This window comes from Schistocerca americana, chromosome 9, assembly GCF_021461395.2.
Source record: "Schistocerca americana isolate TAMUIC-IGC-003095 chromosome 9, iqSchAmer2.1, whole genome shotgun sequence".
Taxonomy (NCBI): Eukaryota; Metazoa; Arthropoda; class Insecta; order Orthoptera; family Acrididae; genus Schistocerca; species Schistocerca americana.
The window spans coordinates 191,987,481-192,010,568 of record NC_060127.1 but is presented as its reverse complement, the minus strand read 5'-3'; positions in this window follow the sequence as shown (position 1 = coordinate 192,010,568).

The following is a 23,088-nucleotide window of genomic DNA, read 5'->3' as shown; positions in this document are numbered from 1 at the left end:
TGTCGTGCAACTGATGTCCCTTTCTCCAAAAATGTACTCAATGGGACCGTAATGTTGCAACCACACACAAGTTGACCTGCTGTGAGGAAAAACGTGTTAGTACATTTCAAACATGAAAAAGGTCATTTTAAAATCAACATGAAAAACCAAAATTCAAAAGTATCAAACACAAAAAAATGCTTACCGAAGAGAGAAAATGTAACGTCCTTGGCACCCTCCTCCCGCCCTGTGGTGCAACTGATGTCCCTTTCTCCAAAAATGTACTCAATGGGACCATAATGTTGCAACCACACACAAGTTGACCTGCTGTGAGGAAAAAACAAGTTAGTACATTTCAAACATGAAAAAGGTCATTTTAAAATCAACATGAAAGACCAAAATTCCAAAAGTATAAAACACAAAAAAATGCTTACCGAAGAGAGAAAATGTATCGTGCTCAGCACCCTCCTCCCGCCCTGTGGTGCAACTGATGTCCCTTTCTCCAAAAATGTACTCAATGGGACCGTAATGTTGCAACCACACACAAGTTGACCTGCTGTGAGGAAAAAACGTGTTAGTACATTTCAAACATGAAAAAGGTCATTTTAAAATCAACATGAAAAACCAAAATTCCAAAAGTATCAAACACAAAAAAATGCTTACCGAAGAGAGAAAATGTAACGTCCTCGGCACCCTCCTCCCGCCCTGTGGTGCAACTGGTGTCCCTTTCTCCAAAAATGTACTCAATGGGACCGTAATGTTGCAACCACACACAAGTTGACCTGCTGTGAGGAAAAAACGAGTTAGTACATTTCAAACATGAAAAAGGTCATTTTAAAATAAACATGAAAAACCAAAATTCCAAAAGTATCAGACACAAAAAAATGCTTACCGAAGAGAGAAAATGTAACGTCCTCGGCACCCTCCTCCCGCCCTGTGGTGCAACTGATGTCCCTTTCTCCAAAAATGTACTCAATGGGACCGTAATGTTGCAACCACACACAAGTTGACCTGCTGTGAGGAAAAAACGAGTTAGTACATTTCAAACATGAAAAAGGTCATTTTAAAATCAACATGAAAAACAAAAATTCCAAAAGTATCAGATACAAAAAAATGCTTACCGAAGAGAGAAAATGTAACGGGCTCGGCACCCTCCTCCCGCACTGTGGTGCAACTGATGTCCCTCTCTCCAAAAATGTACTCAATGGGACCGTAATGTTGCAACCACACACAAGTTGACCTGCTGTGAGGAAAAAACGAGTTAGTACATTTCAAACATGAAAAAGGTCATTTTAAAATCAACATGAAAAACCAAAATTCCAAAAGTATCAGACACAAAAAAATGCTTACCGAAGAGAGAAAATGTATCGTGCTCAGCACCCTCCTCCCGCCCTGTGGTGCAACTGATGTCCCTTTCTCCAAAAATGTACTCAATGGGACCGTAATGTTGCAACCACACACAAGTTGACCTGCTGTGAGGAAAAAACGAGTTAGTACATTTCAAACATGAAAAAGGTCATTTTAAAATCAACATGAAAAACCAAAATTCCAAAAGTATCAGACACAAAAAAATGCTTACCGAAGAGAGAAAATGTAACGGGCTCGACACCCTCCTCCCGCCCTGTGGTGCAACTGATGTCCCTTTCTCCAAAAATGTACTCAATGGGACCGTAATGTTGCAACCACACACACGTTGACCTGCTGTGAGGAAAAAACGAGTTAGTACATTTCAAACATGAAAAAGGTCATTTTAAAATCAACATGAAAGACCAAAATTCCAAAAGTATAAAACACAAAAAAATGCTTACCGAAGAGAGAAAATGTATCGTGCTCAGCACCCTCCTCCCGCCCTGTGGTGCAACTGATGTCCCTTTCTCCAATAATGTACTCAATGGGACCGTAATGTTGCAACCACACACAAGTTGACCTGCTGTGAGGAAAAAACGAGTTAGTACATTTCAAACATGAAAAAGGTCATTTTAAAATCAACATGAAAGACCAAAATTCCAAAAGTATAAAACACAAAAAAATGCTTACCGAAGAGAGAAAATGTATCGTGCTCAGCACCCTCCTCCCGCCCTGTGGTGCAACTGATGTCCCTCTCTCCAAGAGTGTACTCAATGGGACCGTAATGTTGCAACCACACACAAGTTGACCTGCTGTGAGGAAAAAACGAGTTAGTACATTTCAAACATGAAAAAGGTCATTTTAAAATCAACATGAAAAACCAAAATTCCAAAAGTATCAGACACAAAAAAATGCTTACCGAAGAGAGAAAATGTATCGTGCTCAGCACCCTCCTCCCGCCCTGTGGTGCAACTGATGTCCCTTTCTCCAAAAATGTATTCAATGGGACCGTAATGTTGCAACCACACACAAGTTGACCTGCTGCGAGGAAAAAACGAGTTAGTACATTTCAAACATGAAAAAGGTCATTTTAAAATCAACATGAAAAACCAAAATTCCAAAAGTATCAGACACAGAAAAATGCTTACCGAAGAGAGAAAATGTAACGGGCTCGGCACCCTCCTCCCGCCCTGTGGTGCAACTGATGTCCCTTTCTCCAAAAATGTACTCAATGGGACCAAAATGTTGCAACCACACACAAGTTGACCTGCTGTGAGGAAAAAACGAGTTAGTACATTTCAAACATGAAAAAGGTCATTTTAAAATCAACATGAAAAACCAAAATTCCAAAAGTATCAGACACAAAAAAATGCTTACCGAAGAGAGAAAATGTATCGTGCTCAGCACCCTCCTCCCGCCCTGTGGTGCAACTGATGTCCCTTTCTCCAAAAATGTACTCAATGGGACCGTAATGTTGCAACCACACACAAGTTGACCTGCTGTGAGGAAAAAACGAGTTAGTACATTTCAAACATGAAAAAGGTCATTTTAAAATCAACATGAAAAACCAAAACTCCAAAAGTATCAAACACAAAAAAATGCTTACCGAAGAGAGAAAATGTATCGTGCTCAGCACCCTCCTCCCGCCCTGTGGTGCAACTGATGTCCCTTTCTCCAAAAATGTACTCAATGGGACCGTAATGTTGCAACCACACACAAGTTGACCTGCTGTGAGGAAAAAACGAGTTAGTACATTTCAAACATGAAAAAGGTCATTTTAAAATCAACATGAAAAACGAAAATTCAAAAGTATCAGACACAAAAAAATGCTTACCGAAGAGAGAAAATGTATCGTGCCCAGCACCCTCCTCCCGCCCTGTGGTGCAACTGATGTCCCTTTCTCCAAAAATGTACTCAATGGGACCGTAATGTTGCAACCACACACAAGTTGACCTGCTGTGAGGAAAAAACGAGTTAGTACATTTCAAACATGAAAAAGGTCATTTTAAAATCAACATGAAAAACCAAAATTCCAAAAGTATCAGACACAAAAAAATGTTTACCGAAGAGAGAAAATGTATCTTGCTCAGCACCCTCCTCCCGCCCTGTGGTGCAACTGATGTCCCTTTCTCCAAAAATGTACTCAATGGGACCGTAATGTTGCAACCACACACAAGTTGACCTGCTGTGAGGAGAAAACGAGTTAGTACATTTCAAACATGAAAAAGGTCATTTTAAAATCAACATGAAAAACCAAAATTCCAAAAGTATCAGACACAAAAAAATGCTTACCGAAGAGAGAAAATGTATCGTGCTCAGCACCCTCCTCCCGCCCTGTGGTGCAACTGATGTCCCTTTCACCAAAAATGTACTCAATGGGACCGTAATGTTGCAACCACACACAAGTTGACCTGCTGTGAGGAAAAAACGAGTTAGTACACTTCAAACATGAAAAAGGTCATTTTAAAATCAACATGAAAAACCAAAATTCCAAAAGTATCAAACACAAAAAAATGCTTACCGAAGAGAGAAAATGTAACGGGCTCGGCACCCTCCTCCCCACCCTGTGGTGCAACTGATGTCCCTTTCTCCAAAAATGTACTCAATGGGACCGTAATATTGCAACCACACACAAGTTGACCTGCTGTGAGGAAAAAACGAGTTAGTACATTTCATACATGAAAAAGGTCATTTTAAAATCAACATGAAAAACCAAAATTCCAAAAGTATCAGACACAAAAAAATGCTTACCGAAGAGAGAAAATGTAACGTCCTCGGCACCCTCCTCCCGCCCTGTGGTGCAACTGATGTCCCTTTCTCCAAAAATGTACTCAGTGGGACCGTAATGTTGCAACCACACACAAGTTGACCTGCTGTGAGGAAAAAACGAGATAGTACATTTCAAACATGAAAAAGGTCATTTTAAAATCAACATGAAAAACCAAAATTCCAAAAGTATAAGACACAAAAAAATGCTTACCGAAGAGAGAAAATGTATCGTGCTCAGCACCCTCCTCCCGCCCTGTGGTGCAACTGATGTCCCTTTCTCCAAAAATGTACTCAATGGGACCGTAATGTTGCAACCACACACAAGTTGACCTGCTGTGAGGAAAAAACGAGTTAGTACATTTCAAACATGAAAAAGGTCATTTTAAAATCAACATGAAAAACCAAAATTCCAAAAGTATCAGACACAAAAAAATGCTTACCGAAGAGAGAAAATGTAACGTCCTCGGCACCCTCCTCCCGCCCTGTGGTGCAACTGATGTCCCATTCTCCAAAAATGTACTCAATGGGACCGTAATGTTGCAACCACACACAAGTTGACCTGCTGTGAGGAAAAAACGAGTTAGTACATTTCAAACATGAAAAAGGTCATTTTAAAATCAACATGAAAAACCAAAATTCAAAAGTATCAAACACAAAAAAATGCTTACCGAAGAGAGAAAATGTAACGTCATCGGCACCCACCTCCTGCCCTGTGGTGCAACTGATGTCCCTTTCTCCAAAAATGTACTCAATGGGACCGTAATGTTGCAACCACACACAAGTTGACCTGCTGTGAGGAAAAAACGAGTTAGTACATTTCAAACATGAAAAAGGTCATTTTAAAATCAACATGAAATACCAAAATTCCAAAAGTATCAAACACAAAAAAATGCTTACCGAAGAGAGAAAATGTAACGTCCTCGGCACCCTCCTCCCGCCCTGTGGTGCAACTGACGTCCCTTTCTCCAAAAATGTACTCAATGGGACCGTAATGTTGCAACCACACACAAGTTGACCTGCTGTGAGGAAAAAACGAGTTAGTACATTTCAAACATGAAAAAGGTCATTTTAAAATCAACATGAAAAACCAAAATTCAAAAGTATCAAACACAAAAAAATGCTTACCGAAGAGAGAAAATGTAACGTCCTCGGCACCCTCCTCCCGCCCTGTGGTGCAACTGATGTCCCTTTCTCCAAAAATGTACTCAATGGGACCGTAATGTTGCAACCACACACAAGTTGACCTGCTGTGAGGAAAAAACGAGTTAGTACATTTTAAACATGAAAAAGGTCATTTTAAATTCAACATGAAAAACCAAAATTCCAAAAGTATCAAACACAAAAAAATGCTTACCGAAGAGAGAAAATGTAACGTCCTCGGCACCCTCCTCCCGCCCTGTGGTGCAACTGATGTCCCTCTCTCCAAAAATGTACTCAATGGGACCGTAATGTTGCAACCACACACAAGTTGACCTGCTGTGAGGAAACAACGAGTTAGTACATTTCAAACATGAAAAAGGTCATTTTAAAATCAACATGAAAAACCAAAATTCCAAAAGTATCAGACACAAAAAAATGCTTACCGAAGAGAGAAAATGTATCGTGCTCAGCACCCTCCTCCCGCCCTGTGGTGCAACTGATGTCCCTTTCTCCAAAAATGTAATCAATGGGACCGCAATGTTGCAACCACACACAAGTTGACCTGCTGTGAGGAAAAAACGTGTTAGTACATTTCAAACATGAAAAAGGTCATTTTAAAATTAACATGAAAAACCAAAATTCAAAAGTATCAAACACAAAAAAATGCTTACCGAAGAGAGAAAATGTAACGTCCTCGGCACCCTCCTCCCGCCCTGTGGTGCAACTGATGTCCCTTTCTCCAAAAATATGCTCAATGGGACCGTAATGTTGCAACCACACACAAGTTGACCTGCTGTGAGGAAAAAACGAGTTAGTACATTTTAAACATGAAAAAGGTCATTTTAAATTCAACATGAAAAACCAAAATTCCAAAAGTATAAAAAACACAAAAAAATGCTTACCGAAGAGAGAAAATGTAACGTCCTCGGCACCCTCCTCCCGCCCTGTGGTGCAACTGATGTCCCTTTCTCCAAAAATGTACTCAATGGGAGCGTAATGTTGCAACCACACACAAGTTGACCAGCTGTGAGGAAAAAACGAGTTAGTACATTTCAAACATGAAAAAGGTCATTTTAAAATCAACATGAAAAACCAAAATTCCAAAAGTATCAGACACAAAAAAATGCTTACCGAAGAGAGAAAATGTATCGTGCTCAGCACCCTCCTCCCGCCCTGTGGTGCAACTGATGTCCCTTTCTCCAAAAATGTACTCAATGGGACCGTAATGTTGCAACCACACACAAGTTGACCTGCTGTGAGGAAAAAACGAGTTAGTACATTTCAAACATGAAAAAGGTCATTTCAAAATCAACATGAAAAACCAAAATTCAAAAGTATCAAACACAAAAAAATGCTTACCGAAGAGAGAAAATGTAACGTCCTCGGCACCCTCCTCCCGCCCTGTGGTGCAACTGATGTCCCTTTCTCCAAAAATGTACTCAATGGGACCGTAATGTTGCAACCACACACAAGTTGACCTGCTGTGAGGAAAAAACGAGTTAGTACATTTCAAACATGAAAAAGGTCATTTTAAAATCAACATGAAAGACCAAAATCCCAAAAGTATAAAACACAAACAAATGCTTACCGAAGAGAGAAAATGTATCGTGCTCAGCACCCTCCTCCCGCCCTGTGGTGCAACTGATGTCCCTTTCTCCGAAAATGTACTCAATGGGACCGTAATGTTGCAACCACACACAAGTTGACCTGCTGTGAGGAAAAAACGAGTTAGTACATTTCAAACATGAAAAAGGTCATTTTAAAATCAACATGAAAAACCAAAATTCAAAAGTATCAAACACAAAAAAATGCTTACCGAAGAGAGAAAATGTAATGTCCTCGGCACCCTCCTCCCGCCCTGTGGTGCAACTGATGTCCCTTTCTCCAAAAATGTACTCAATGGGACCGTAATGTTGCAACCACACACAAGTTGACCTGCTGTGAGGAAAAAACGAGTTAGTACATTTCAAACATGAAAAAGGTCATTTTAAAATCAACATGAAAGACCCAAATTCCAAAAGTATAAAACACAAAAAAATGCTTACCAAAGAGAGAAAATGTATCGTGCTCAACACCCTCCTCCCGCCCTGTGGTGCAACTGATGTCCCTTTCTCCAAAAATGTACTCAATGGGACCGTAATGTTGCAACCACACACAAGTTGACCTGCTGTGAGGAAAAAACGAGTTAGTACATTTCAAACATGAAAAAGGTCATTTTAAAATCAACATGAAAAACTAAAATTCCAAAAGTATAAAACACAAAAAAATGCTTACCGAAGAGAGAAAATGTAACGTCCTCGGCACCCTCCTCCCGTCCTGTTGTGCAACTGATGTCCCTTTCTCCAAAAATGTACTCAATGGGACCGTAATGTTGCAACCACACACAAGTTGACCTGCTGTGAGGAAAAAACGAGTTAGTACATTTCAAACATGAAAAAGGTCATTTTAAAATCAACATGAAAAACCTAAATTCCAAAAGTATCAAACACAAAAAAATGCTTACCGAAGAGAGAAAATGTAACGTCCTCGGCACCCTCCTCCCGCCCTGTGGTGCAACTGATGTCCCTTTCTCCAAAAATGTACTCAATGGGACCGTAATGTTGCAACCACACACAAGTTGACCTGCTGTGAGGAAAAAACGAGTTAGTACATTTCAAACATGAAAAAGGTCATTTTAAAATCAACATGAAAGACCAAAATTCCAAAAGTATAAAACACAAAAAAATGCTTACCGAAGAGAGAAAATGTATCGTGCTCAGCACCCTCCTCCCGCCCTGTGGTGCAACTGATGTCCCTTTCTCCAAAAATGTACTCAATGTGACCGTAATGTTGCAACCACACACAAGTTGACCTGCTGTGAGGAAAAAACGTGTTAGTACATTTCAAACATGAAAAAGGCCATTTTAAAATCAACATGAAAAACCAAAATTCCAAAAGTATAAAACACAAAAAAATGCTTACCGAAGAGAGAAAATGTAACGTCCTCGGCACCCTCCTCCCGCCCTGTGGTGCAACTGATGTCCCTTTCTCCAAAAATGTACTCAATGGGACCGTAATGTTGCAACCACACACAAGTTGACCTGCTGTGAGGAAAAAACGAGTTAGTACATTTCAAACATGAAAAAGGTCATTTTAAAATCAACATGAAAAACCAAAATTCAAAAGTATCAAACACAAAAAAATGCTTACCGAAGAGAGAAAATGTATCGTGCTCAGCACCCTCCTCCCGCCCTGTGGTGCAACTGATGTCCCTTTCTCCAAAAATGTACTCAGTGGGACCGTAATGTTGCAACCACACACAAGTTCACCTGCTGTGAGGAAAAAACGAGTTAGTACATTTCAAACATGAAAAAGGTCATTTTAAAATCAACATGAAAAACCAAAATTCCAAAAGTATCAAACACAAAAAAATGCTTACCGAAGAGAGAAAATGTAACGTCCTCGGCACCCTCCTCCCGCCCTGTGGTGTAACTGATGTCCCTTTCTCCAAAAATGTACTCAATGGGACCGTAATGTTGCAACCACACACAAGTTGACCTGCTGTGAGGAAAAAACGTGTTAGTACATTTCAAACATGAAAAAGGTCATTTTAAAATCAACATGAAAAACCAAAATTCAAAAGTATCAAACACAAAAAAATGCTTACCGAAGAGAGAAAATGTATCGTGCTCAGCACCCTCCTCCCGCCCTGTGGTGCAACTGATGTCCCTTTCTCCAAAAATGTACTCAATAGGACCGTAATGTTCAACCACACACAAGTTGACCTGCTGTGAGGAAAAAACGAGTTAGTACATTTCAAACATGAAAAAGGTCATTTTAAAATCAACATGAAAGACCAAAATTCCAAAAGTATAAAACACAAAAAAATGCTTACCGAAGAGAGAAAATGTATCGTGCTCAGCACCCTCCTCCCGCCCTGTGGTGCAACTGATGTCCCTTTCTCCAAAAATGTACTCAATGGGACCGTAATGTTGCAACCACACACAAGTTGACCTGCTGTGAGGAAAAAACGTGTTAGTACATTTCAAACATGAAAAAGGTCATTTTAAAATCAACATGAAAAACCAAAATTCCAAAAGTATCAAACACAAAAAAATGCTTACCGAAGAGAGAAAATGTAGCGTCCTCGGCAAACTCCTCCCGCCCTGTGGTGCAACTGATGTCCCTTTCTCCAAAAATGTACTCAATGGGACAGCAATGTTGCAACCACACACAAGTTGACCTGCTGTGAGGAAAATACGAGTTAGTACATTTCAAACATGAAAAAGGTCATTTTAAAATCAACATGAAAAACCAAAATTCCAAAAGTATCAAACACAAAAAAATGCTTACCGAAGAGAGAAAATGTAACGTCCTCGGCACCCTCCTCCCGCCCTGTGGTGCAACTGATGTCCCTTTCTCCAAAAATGTACTCAATGGGACCGTAATGTTGCAACCACACACAAGTTGACCTGCTGTGAGGAAAAAACGTGTTAGTACATTTCAAACATGAAAAAGGTCATTTTAAAATCAACATGAAAAACCAAAATTCCAAAAGTATAAAACACAAAAAAATGCTTACCGAAGAGAGAAAATGTAACGTCCTCGGCACCCTCCTCCCGCCATGTGGTGCAACTGATGTCCCTTTCTTCAAAAATGTACTCAATGGGACCGTAATGTTGCAACCACACACAAGTTGACCTGCTGTGAGGAAAAAACGTGTTAGTACATTTCAAACATGAAAAAGGTCATTTTAAAATCAACATGAAAAACCAAAATTCAAAAGTATCAAACACAAAAAAATGCTTTCCGAAGAGAGAAAATGTATCGTGCTCAGCACCCTCCTCCCGCCCTGTGGTGCAACTGATGTCCCATTCTCCAAAAATGTACTCAATGGGACCGTAATGTTGCAACCACACACAAGTTGACCTGCTGTGAGGAAAAAACGAGTTAGTACATTTCAAACATGAAAAAGGTCATTTTAAAATCAACATGAAAGACCAAAATTCCAAAAGTATAAAACACAAAAAAATGCTTACCGAAGAGAGAAAATGTATCGTGCTCAGCACCCTCCTCCCGCCCTGTGGTGCAACTGATGTCCCTTTCTCCAAAAATGTACTCAATGGGACCGTAATGTTGCAACCACACACAAGTTGACCTGCTGTGAGGAAAAAACGAGTTAGTACATTCCAAACATGAAAAAGGTCATTTTAAAATCAACATGAAAAACCAAAATTCCAAAAGTATCAAACACAAAAAAATGCTTACCGAAGAGAGAAAATGTAACGTCCTCGGCACCCTCCTCCCGCCCTGTGGTGCAACTGATGTCCCTTTCTCCAAAAATGTACTCAATGGGACCGTAATGTTGCAACCACACACAAGTTGACCTACTGTGAGGAAAAAACGAGTTAGTACATTTCAAACATGAAAAAGGTCATTTTAAAATCAACATGAAAGACCAAAATTCCAAAAGTATAAAACACAAAAAAATGCTTACCGAAGAGAGAAAATGTATCGTGCTCCGCACCCTCCTCCCGCCCTGTGGTGCAACTGATGTCCCTTTCTCCAAAAATGTACTCAATGGGACCGTAATGTTGCAACCACACACAAGTTGACCTGCTGTGAGGAAAAAACGAGTTAGTACATTTCAAACATGAAAAAGGTCATTTTAAAATCAACATGAAAAACCAAAATTCCAAAAGTATAAAACACAAAAAAATGCTTACCGAAGAGAGAAAATGTAACGTCCTCGGCACCCTCCTCCCGCCCTGTGGTCCAACTGATGTCCCTTTCTCCAAAAATGTACTCAATGGGACCGTAATGTTGCAACCACACACAAGTTGACCTGCTGTGAGGAAAAAACGAGTTAGTACATTTCAAACATGAAAAAGGTCATTTTAAAATCAACATGAAAAACCAAAATTCCAAAAGTTTCAAACACAAAAAAATGCTTACCGAAGAGAGAAAATGTAACGAGCTCGGCACCCTCCTCCCGCCCTGTGGTGCAACTGATGTCCCTTTCTCCAAAAATGAACTCAATGGGACCTTAATGTTGCAACCACACACAAGTTGACCTGCTGTGAGGAAAAAACGAGTTAGTACATTTCAAACATGAAAAAGGTCATTTTAAAATCAACATGAAAAACCAAAATTCCAAAAGTATAAAACACAAAAAAATGCTTACCGAAGAGAGAAAATGTAACGTACTCGGCACCCTCCTCCCGCCCTGTGGTGCAACTGATGTCCCTCTCTCCAAAAATGTACTCAATGGGACCGTAATGTTGCAACCACACACAAGTCGACCTGCTGTGAGGAAAAAACGTGTTAGCACATTTCAAACATGAAAAAGGTCATTTTAAAATCAACATGAAAAACCAAAATTCAAAAGTATCAAACACAAAAAAATGCTTACCGAAGAGAGAAAATGTAACGTCCTCGGCACCCTCCTCCCGCCCTGTGGTGCAACTGATGTCCCTTTCTCCAAAAATGTACTCAATGGGACCGTAATGTTGCAACCACACACAAGTTGACCTGCTGTGAGGAAAAAACGAGTTAGTACATTTCAAACATGAAAAAGGTCATTTTAAAATCAACATGAAAAACCAAAATTCCAAAAGTATCAAACACAAAAAAATGCTTACCGAAGAGAGAAAATGTAACGTCCTCGGCACCCTCCTCCCGCCCTGTGGTGCAACTGATGTCCCTTTCTCCAAAAATGTACTCAATGGGACCGTAATGTTGCAACCACACACAAGTTGACCTGCTGTCAGGAAAAAACGTGTTAGTACATTTCAAACATGAAAAAGGTCATTTTAAAATCAACATGAAAAACCAAAATTCAAAAGTATCAAACACAAAAAAATGCTTACCGAAGAGAGAAAATGTAACGTCCTCGGCACCCTCCTCCCGCCCTGTGGTGCAACTGATGTCCCTCTCTCCAGAAATGTACACAATGGGACCGTAATGTTGCAACCACACACAAGTTGACCTGCTGTGAGGAAAAAATGAGTTAGTACATTTCAAACATGAAAAAGGTCATTTTAACGTCAACATGAAAAACCAAAATTCCAAAAGTATAAAACACAAAAAAATGCTTACCGAAGAGAGAAAATGTAACGTCCACGGCACCCTCCTCTCGCCCTGTGGTGCAACTGATGTCCCTCTCTCCAGAAATGTACACAATGGGACCGTAATGTTGCAACCACACACAAGTTGACCTGCTGTGAGGAAAAAACGTGTTAGTACATTTCAAACATGAAAAAGGTCATTTTAAAATCAACATGAAAAACCAAAATTCAAAAGTATCAAACACAAAAAAATGCTTAACGAAGAGAGAAAATGTAACGTCCTCGGCACCCTCCTCCCGCCCTGTGGTGCAACTGATGTCCCTTTCTCCAAAAATGTACTCAATGGGACCGTAATGTTGCAACCACACACAAGTTGACCTGCTGTGAGGAAAAAACGAGTTAGTACATTTCAAACATGAAAAAGGTCATTTTAAAATCAACATGTAAAACCAAAATTCCAAAAGTATCAAACACAAAAAAATGCTTACCGAAGAGAGAAAATGTAACGTCCTCGGCACCCTCCTCCCACCATGTGGTGCAACTGATGTCCCTTTCTCCAAAAATGTACTCAATGGGACCGTAATGTTGCAACCACACACAAGTTGACCTGCTGTGAGGAACAAATGTGTTAGTACATTTCAAACATGAAAAAGGTCATTTTAAAATCAACATGAAAAACCAAAATTCAAAAGTATCAAACACAAAAAAATGCTTACCGAAGAGAGAAAATGTAACGTCCTCGGCACCCTCCTCCCGCCCTGTGGTGCAACTGATGTCCCTTTCTCCAAAAATGTACTCAATGGGACCGTAATGTTGCAACCACACACAAGTTGACCTGCTGTGAAAAAAAAAACGAGTTAGTACATTTCAAACATGAAAAAGGTCATTTTAAAATCAACATGAAAAACCAAAATTCCAAAAGTATAAAACACAAAAAAATGCTTACCGAAGAGAGAAAATGTATCGTGCTCAGCACCCTCCTCCCGCCCTGTGGTGCAACTGATGTCCCTTTCTCCAAAAATGTACTCAATGGGACCGTAACGTTGCAACCACACACAAGTTGACCTGCTGTGAGGAAAAAACGTGTTAGTACATTTCAAACATGAAAAAGGTCATTTTAAAATCAACATGAAAAACCAAAATTCCAAAAGTATCAAACACAAAAAAATGCTTTCCGAAGAGAGAAAATGTATCGTGCTCAGCACCCTCCTCCCGCCCTGTGGTGCAACTGATGTCCCATTCTCCAAAAATGTACTCAATGGGACCGTAATGTTGCAACCACACACAAGTTGACCTGCTGTGAGGAAAAAACGAGTTAGTACATTTCAAACATGAAAAAGGTCATTTTAAAATCAACATGAAAGACCAAAATTCCAAAAGTATAAAACACAAAAAAATGCTTACCGAAGAGAGAAAATGTATCGTGCTCAGCACCCTCCTCCCGCCCTGTGGTGCAACTGATGTCCCTTTCTCCAAAAATGTACTCAATGGGACCGTAATGTTGCAACCACACACAAGTTGACCTGCTGTGAGGAAAAAACGAGTTAGTACATTCCAAACATGAAAAAGGTCATTTTAAAATCAACATGAAAAACCAAAATTCCAAAAGTATCAAACACAAAAAAATGCTTACCGAAGAGAGAAAATGTAACGTCCTCGGCACCCTCCTCCCGCCCTGTGGTGCAACTGATGTCCCTTTCTCCAAAAATGTACTCAATGGGACCGTAATGTTGCAACCACACACAAGTTGACCTGCTGTGAGGAAAAAACGAGTTAGTACATTTCAAACATGAAAAAGGTCATTTTAAAATCAACATGAAAGACCAAAATTCCAAAAGTATAAATCACAAAAAAATGCTTACCGAAGAGAGAAAATGTATCGTGCTCCGCACCCTCCTCCCGCCCTGTGGTGCAACTGATGTCCCTTTCTCCAAAAATGTACTCAATGGGACCGTAATGTTGCAACCACACACAAGTTGACCTGCTGTGAGGAAAAAACGAGTAAGTACATTTCAAACATGAAAAAGGTCATTTTAAAATCAACATGAAAAACCAAAATTCCAGAAGTATCAAACACAAAAAAATGCTTACCGAAGAGAGAAAATGTAACGTCCTCGGCACCCTCCTCCCGCCCTGTGGTCCAACTGATGTCCCTTTCTCCAAAAATGTACTCAATGGGACCGTAATGTTGCAACCACACACAAGTTGACCTGCTGTGAGGAAAAAACGAGTTAGTACATTTCAAACATGAAAAAGGTCATTTTAAAATCAACATGAAAAACCAAAATTCCAAAAGTTTCAAACACAAAAAAATGCTTACCGAAGAGAGAAAATGTAACGAGCTCGGCACCCTAGTCCCGCCCTGTGGTGCAACTGATGTCCCTTTCTCCAAAAATGAACTCAATGGGACCTTAATGTTGCAACCACACACAAGTTGACCTGCTGTGAGGAAAAAACGAGTTAGTACATTTCAAACATGAAAAAGGTCATTTTAAAATCAACATGAAAAACCAAAATTCCAAAAGTATAAAACACAAAAAAATGCTTACCAAAGAGAGAAAATGTAACGTCCTCGGCACCCTCCTCCCGCCCTGTGGTGCAACTGATGTCCCTCTCTCCAAAAATGTACTCAATGGGACCGTAATGTTGCAACCACACACAAGTCGACCTGCTGTGAGGAAAAAACGTGTTAGCACATTTCAAACATGAAAAAGGTCATTTTAAAATCAACATGAAAAACCAAAATTCCAGAAGTATCAAACACAAAAAAATGCTTACCGAAGAGAGAAAATGTAACGTCCTCGGCACCCTCCTCCCGCCCTGTGGTGCAACTGATGTCCCTTTCTACAAAAATGTACTCAATGGGACCGTAATGTTGCAACCACACACAACTTGACCTGCTGTGAGGAAAAAACGAGTAAGTACATTTCAAACATGAAAAAGGTCATTTTAAAATCAACATGAAAAACCAAAATTCCAGAAGTATCAAACACAAAAAAATGCTTACCGAAGAGAGAAAATGTAACGTCCTCGGCACCCTCCTCCCGCCCTGTGGTCCAACTGATGTCCCTTTCTCCAAAAATGTACTCAATGGGACCGTAATGTTGCAACCACACACAAGTTGACCTGCTGTGAGGAAAAAACGAGTTAGTACATTTCAAACATGAAAAAGGTCATTTTAAAATCAACATGAAAAACCAAAATTCCAAAAGTATAAAACACAAAAAAATGCTTACCAAAGAGAGAAAATGTAACGTCCTCGGCACCCTCCTCCCGCCCTGTGGTGCAACTGATGTCCCTCTCTCCAAAAATGTACTCAATGGGACCGTAATGTTGCAACCACACACAAGTCGACCTGCTGTGAGGAAAAAACGTGTTAGCACATTTCAAACATGAAAAAGGTCATTTTAAAATCAACATGAAAAACCAAAATTCCAGAAGTATCAAACACAAAAAAATGCTTACCGAAGAGAGAAAATGTAACGTCCTCGGCACCCTCCTCCCGCCCTGTGGTCCAACTGCTGTCCCTTTCTCCAAAAATGTACTCAATGGGACCGTAATGTTGCAACCACACACAAGTTGACCTGCTGTGAGGAAAAAACGAGTTAGTACATTTCAAACATGAAAAAGGTCATTTTAAAATCAACATGAAAAACCAAAATTCCAAAAGTTTCAAACACAAAAAAATGCTTACCGAAGAGAGAAAATGTAACGAGCTCGGCACCCTCCTCCCGCCCTGTGGTGCAACTGATGTCCCTTTCTCCAAAAATGAACTCAATGGGACCTTAATGTTGCAACCACACACAAGTTGACCTGCTGTGAGGAAAAAACGAGTAAGTACATTTCAAACATGAAAAAGGTCATTTTAAAATCAACATGAAAAACCAAAATTCCAGAAGTATCAAACACAAAAAAATGCTTACCGAAGAGAGAAAATGTAACGTCCTCGGCACCCTCCTCCCGCCCTGTGGTCCAACTGATGTCCCTTTCTCCAAAAATGTACTCAATGGGACCGTAATGTTGCAACCACACACAAGTTGACCTGCTGTGAGGAAAAAACGAGTTAGTACATTTCAAACATGAAAAAGGTCATTTTAAAATCAACATGAAAAACCAAAATTCCAAAAGTTTCAAACACAAAAAAATGCTTACCGAAGAGAGAAAATGTAACGAGCTCGGCACCCTCCTCCCGCCCTGTGGTGCAACTGATGTCCCTTTCTCCAAAAATGAACTCAATGGGACCTTAATGTTGCAACCACACACAAGTTGACCTGCTGTGAGGAAAAAACGAGTTAGTACATTTCAAACATGAAAAAGGTCATTTTAAAATCAACATGAAAAACCAAAATTCCAAAAGTATAAAACACAAAAAAATGCTTACCAAAGAGAGAAAATGTAACGTCCTCGGCACCCTCCTCCCGCCCTGTGGTGCAACTGATGTCCCTCTCTCCAAAAATGTACTCAATGGGACCGTAATGTTGCAACCACACACAAGTCGACCTGCTGTGAGGAAAAAACGTGTTAGCACATTTCAAACATGAAAAAGGTCATTTTAAAATCAACATGAAAAACCAAAATTCAAAAGTATCAAACACAAAAAAATGCTTACCGAAGAGAGAAAATGTAACGTCCTCGGCACCCTCCTCCCGCCCTGTGGTGCAACTGATGTCCCTTTCTCCAAAAATGTACTCAATGGGACCGTAATGTTGCAACCACACACAAGTTGACCTGCTGTGAGGAAAAAACGAGTTAGTACATTTCAAACATGAAAAAGGTCATTTTAAAATCAACATGAAAAACCAAAATTCCAAAAGTATAAAACACAAAAAAATGCTTACCGAAGAGAGAAAATGTAACGTCCTCGGCACCCTCCTCCCGCCCTGTGGTGCAACTGATGTCCCTTTCTACAAAAATGTACTCAATGGGACCGTAATGTTGCAACCACACACAAGTTGACCTGCTGTGAGGAAAAAACGTGTTAGTACATTTCAAACATGAAAAAGGTCATTTTAAAGTCAACATGAAAAACCAAAATTCCAAAAGTATCAAACACAAAAAAATGCTTACCGAAGAGAGAAAATGTAACGGGCTCGGCACCCTCCTCCCGCCCTGTGGTGCAACTGATGTCCCTTTCTCCAAAAATGTACTCAATGGGACCGTAATGTTGCAACCACACACAAGTTGACCTGCTGTGAGGAAAAAATGAGTTAGTACATTTCAAACATGAAAAAGGTCATTTTAAAGTCAACATGAAAAACCAAAATTCCAAAAGTATAAAACACAAAAAAATGCTTACCGAAGAGAGAAAATGTAACGTCCTCGGCACCCTCCTCCCGCCCTGTGGTGCAACTGATGTCCCTCTCTCCAGAAATGTACACAATGGGACCGTAATGTTGCAACCACACACAAGTTGACCTGCTGTGAGGAAAAAACGTGTTAGTACATTTCAAACATGAAAAAGGTCATTTTAAAATCAACATGAAAAACCAAAATTCAAAAGTATCAAACACAAAAAAATGCTTACCGAAGAGAGAAAATGTAACGTCCTCGGCACCCTCCTCCCGCCCTGTGGTGCAACTGATGTCCCTTTCTCCAAAAATGTACTCAATGGGACCGTAATGTTGCAACCACACACAAGTTGACCTGCTGTGAGGAAAAAACGAGTTAGTACATTTCAAACATGAAAAAGGTCATTTTAAAATCAACATGAAAAACCAAAATTCCAAAAGTATCAAACACAAAAAAATGCTTACCGAAGAGAGAAAATGTAACGTCCTCGGCACCCTCCTCCCGCCATGTGGTGCAACTGATGTCCCTTTCTCCAAAAATGTACTCAATGGGACCGTAATGTTGCAACCACACACAAGTTGACCTGCTGTGAGGAACAAATGTGTTAGTACATTTCAAACATGAAAAAGGTCATTTTAAAATCAACATGAAAAACCAAAATTCAAAAGTATCAAACGCAAAAAAATGCTTACAAAAGAGAGAAAATGTAACGTCCTCGGCACCCTCCTCCCGCCCTGTGGTGCAACTGATGTCCCTTTCTCCAAAAATGTACTCAATGGGACCGTAATGTTGCAACCGCACACAAGTTGACCTGCTGTGAGGAAAAAACGAGTTAGTACATTTCAAACATGAAAAAGGTCATTTTAAAATCAACATGAAAAACCAAAATTCAAAAGTATCAAACACAAAAAAATGCTTACCGAAGAGAGAAAATGTAACGGGCTCGGCACCCTCCTCCCGCCCTGTGGTGCAACTGATGTCCCTTTCTCCAAAAATGTACTCAATGGGACCGTAATGTTGCAACCACACACAAGTTGACCTGCTGTGAGGAAAAAACGAGTTAGTACATTTCAAACATGAAAAAGGTCATTTTAAAATCAACATGAAAAACCAAAATTCCAAAAGTATAAAACACAAAAAAATGCTTACCGAAGAGAGAAAATGTAACGTCCTCGGCACCCTCATCCCGCCCTGTGGTGCAACTGATGTCCCTCTCTCCAGAAATGTACACAATGGGACCGTAATGTTGCAACCACACACAAGTTGACCTGCTGTGAGGAAAAAACGTGTTAGTACATTTCAAACATGAAAAAGGTCATTTTAAAATCAACATGAAAAACCAAAATTCAAAAGTATCAAACACAAAAAAATGCTTACCGAAGAGAGAAAATGTAACGTCCTCGGCACCCTCCTCCCGCCCTGTGGTGCAACTGATGTCCCTTTCTCCAAAAATGTACTCAATGGGACCGTAATGTTGCAACCACACACAAGTTGACCTGCTGTGAGGAAAAAACGAGTTAGTACATTTCAAACATGAAAAAGGTCATTTTAAAATCAACATGAAAAACCAAAATTCCAAAAGTATCAAACACAAAAAAATGCTTACCGAAGAGAGATAATGTAACGTCCTCGGCACCCTCCTCCCGCCCTGTGGTGCAACTGATGTCCCTTTCTCCAAAAATGTACTCAATGGGACCGTAATGTTGCAACCACACACAAGTTGACCTGCTGTGAGGAAAAAACGAGTTAGTACATTTCAAACATGATAAAGGTCATTTTAAAATCAACATGAAAAACCAAAATTCAAAAGTATCAAACACAAAAAAATGCTTACCGAAGAGAGAAAATGTAACGTCCTCGGCACCCTCCTCCCGCCCTGTGGTGCAACTGATGTTCCTTTCTCCAAAAATGTACTCAATGGGACCGTAATGTTGCAACCACACACAAGTTGACCTGCTGTGAGGAAAAAACGTGTTAGTACATTTCAAAGATGAAAAAGGTCATTTTAAAATCAACATGAAAAACCAAAATTCAAAAGTATCAAACACAAAAAAATGCTTACCGAAGAGAGAAAATGTAACGTCCTCGGCACCCTCCTCCCGCCCTGTGGTGCAACTGATGTCCCTTTCTCCAAAAATGTACTCAATGGGACCGTAATGTTGCAACCACACACAAGTTGACCTGCTGTGAGGAAAAAACGTGTTAGTACATTTCAAACATGAAAAAGGTCATTTTAAAATCAACATGAAACACCAAAATTCCAAAAGTATCAGACACAAAAAAATGCTTACCGAAGAGAGAAAATGTAACGTCCTCGGCACCCTCCTCCCGCCCTGTGGTGCAACTGATGTCCCTTTCTCCAAAAATGTACTCAATGGGACCGTAATGTTGCAACCACACACAAGTTGACCTGCTGTGAGGAAAAAACGTGTTAGTACATTTCAAACATGAAAAAGGTCATTTTAAAATCAACATGAAAAACCAAAATTCCAAAAGTATCAGACACAAAAAAATGCTTACCGAAGAGAGAAAATGTAACGTGCTCTGCACCCTCCTCCCGCCCTGTGGTGCAACTGATGTCCCTTTCTCCAAAAATGTACTCAATGGGACCGTAATGTTGCAACCACACACAAGTTGACCTGCTGTGAGGAAAAAACGTGTTAGTACATTTCAAACATGAAAAAGGTCATTTTAAAAACAACATGAAAAACCAAAATTCAAAAGTATCAAACACAAAAAAATGCTTACCGAAGAGAGAAAATGTAGCGTCCTCGGCACCCTCCTCCCGCCCTGTGGTGCAACTGATGTCCCTTTCTCCAAAAATGTACTCAATGGGACCGTAATGTTGCAACCACACACAAGTTGACCTGCTGTGAGGAAAAAACGAGTTAGTAAATTTCAAGCATGAAAAAGGTCATCTTAAAATCAACATGAAAAAAAAAAAATTCCAAAAGTATCAAACACAAAAAAATGCTTACCGAAGAGAGAAAATGTAACATGCTCAGCACCCTCCTCCCGCCCTGTGGTGCAACTGATGTCCGTTTCTCCAAAAATGTACTCAATGGGACCGTAATGTTTTAACCACACACAAGTTGACCTGCTGTGAGGAAAAAACGAGTTAGTACATTTCAAACATGAAAGAGGTCATTTTAAAATCAACATGAAAAACAAAAATCCCAAAAGTATCAAACACAAAAAAATGCTTACCGAAGAAAAAAAATGTATCGTGCTTGGCATCTTCCTCCCGCCCTGTGGTGCAACTGATGTCCCTTTCTCAAAAAATGTACTCAATGGGACCGTAATGTTGCAACCACACACAAGTTGACCTGCTGTGAGGAAAAAACGAGTTAGTACATTTCGACCATGAAAAAGGTGATTTTAACATCAACATGAAAAACCAAAATTCCAAAAGTATCAAACACAAAAAAATGCTTACCGTAGAGAGAAAATGTAACGTGCTCAGCATCCTCCTCCCGCCCTGTGGTACAACTGATGTCCCTCTCTCCAAAAATGTACTAAATGGGACCGTAATATTGCAACCACACACAAGTTGACCTGCTGTGATGAGAAAACGAGTTAGTACATTTCAAACATGAAAAAGGTCATTTTAAAATCAACATGAAAAACCAAAATTCCAAAAGTATCAAACACAAAAAAATGCTTACCGAAGAGGGAAAATGTAACGTTCTCGGCACCCTCCTCCCGCCCTGTGGTGCAACTGATGTCCCTTTCTCCAAAAATGTACTCAATGGGACCGTAATGTTGCAACCACACACAAGTTGACCTGCTGTGTGGAAAAAACGAGTTAGTACATTTCAAACATGAAAAAGGTCATTTTAAAATCAACATGAAAAACCTAAATTCCAAAAGTATCAAACACAAAAAAATGCTTACCGAAGAGAGAAAATGTAACGTCCTCGGCACCCTCCTCCCGCCCTGTGGTGCAACTGATGTCCCTCTCTCCAAAAATGTACTCAATGGGACCGTAATGTTGCACCCACACACAAGTTGACCTGCTGTGAGGAACAAACGAGTTAGTACATTTCAAACATGAAAAAGGTCATTTTAAAATCAACATGAAAAACCAAAATTCCAAAAGTATCAAACAAAAAAAAAATGCTTACCGAAGAAAAAAAATGTATCGTGCTTGGCCCCTCCTCCCGCCCTGTGGTGCAACTGATGTCCCTTTCTCCGAAAATGTACTCAATGGGACCGTAATGTTGCAACCACACACAAGTTGACCTGCTGTGAGGAAAAAACGAGTTAGTACATTTCAAACATGAAAAAGGTCATTTTAAAAACAACATGAAAAACCAAAATTACAAAAGTATCAACCACAAAAAAATGCTTACCGAAGAGAGAAAATGTAACGTGCTCAGCACCCTCCTCCCGCCCTGTGGTGCAACTGATGTCCCTTTCTCCAAAAATGTACTAAATGGGACCGTAATGTTGCAACCACACACAAGTTGACCTGCTGTGAGGAGAAAACGAGTTAGTACATTTCAAACATGAAAAACGTCATTTTAAAATCAACATGAAAAACAAAAATTCCAAAAGTATCAAACACAAAAAAATGCTTACCGAAGAGAGAAAATGTAACGTCCTCGGCACCCTCCTCCCGCCCTGTGGTGCAACGGATGTCCCTTTCTCCAAAAATGTACTCAATGGGACCGTAATGTTGCAACCACACACAAGTTGACCTGCTGTGAGGAAAAAACGAGTTAGTACATTTCAAACATGAAAAAGGTCATTTTAAAATCAACATGAAAAACCAAAATTCCAAAAGTATCAAACACAAAAAAATGCTTACCGAAGAGTGAAAATGTATCGTACTCTGCACCCTCCTCCCGCCCTGTGGTGCAACTGATGTCCCATTCTCCAAAAATGTACTCAATGGGACCATAATGTTGCAACCACACACAAGTTGACCTGCTGTGAGGAAAAAACGAGTTAGTACATTTCAAACATGAAAAAGGTCATTTTAAAATCAACATGAAAATCCAAAATTCCAAAAGCATCAGACACAAAAAAATGCTTACCGAAGAGAGAAAATGTATCGTGCTCTGCACCCTCCTACCGCCCTGTGGTGCAACTGATGTCCCTTTCTCCAAAAATGTACTCAATGGGACCGTAATGATGCAACCACACACAAGTTGACCTGCTGTGAGGAAAAAACGAGTTAGTACATTTCATACATGAAAAAGGTCATTTTAAAATCAACATGAAAAAAAAAAAAAAATTCCAGAAGTATCAAACACAAAAAAAATGCTTACCGAAGAGAGAAAATGTATCGTGCTCAGCACCCTCCTCCCGCCCTGTGGTGCAACTGATGTCCCTTTCTCCAAAAATTTACTCAATGGGTCCGTAATGTTGCAAACACACACAAGTTGACCTGCTGTGAGGAAAAAACGAGTTAATACATTTCAAACATGAAAAAGGTCATTTTAAAATCAACATGAAAAACCAAAATTCCAAAAGTATCAAACACAAAAAAATGCTTACCGAAGAAAAAAAATGT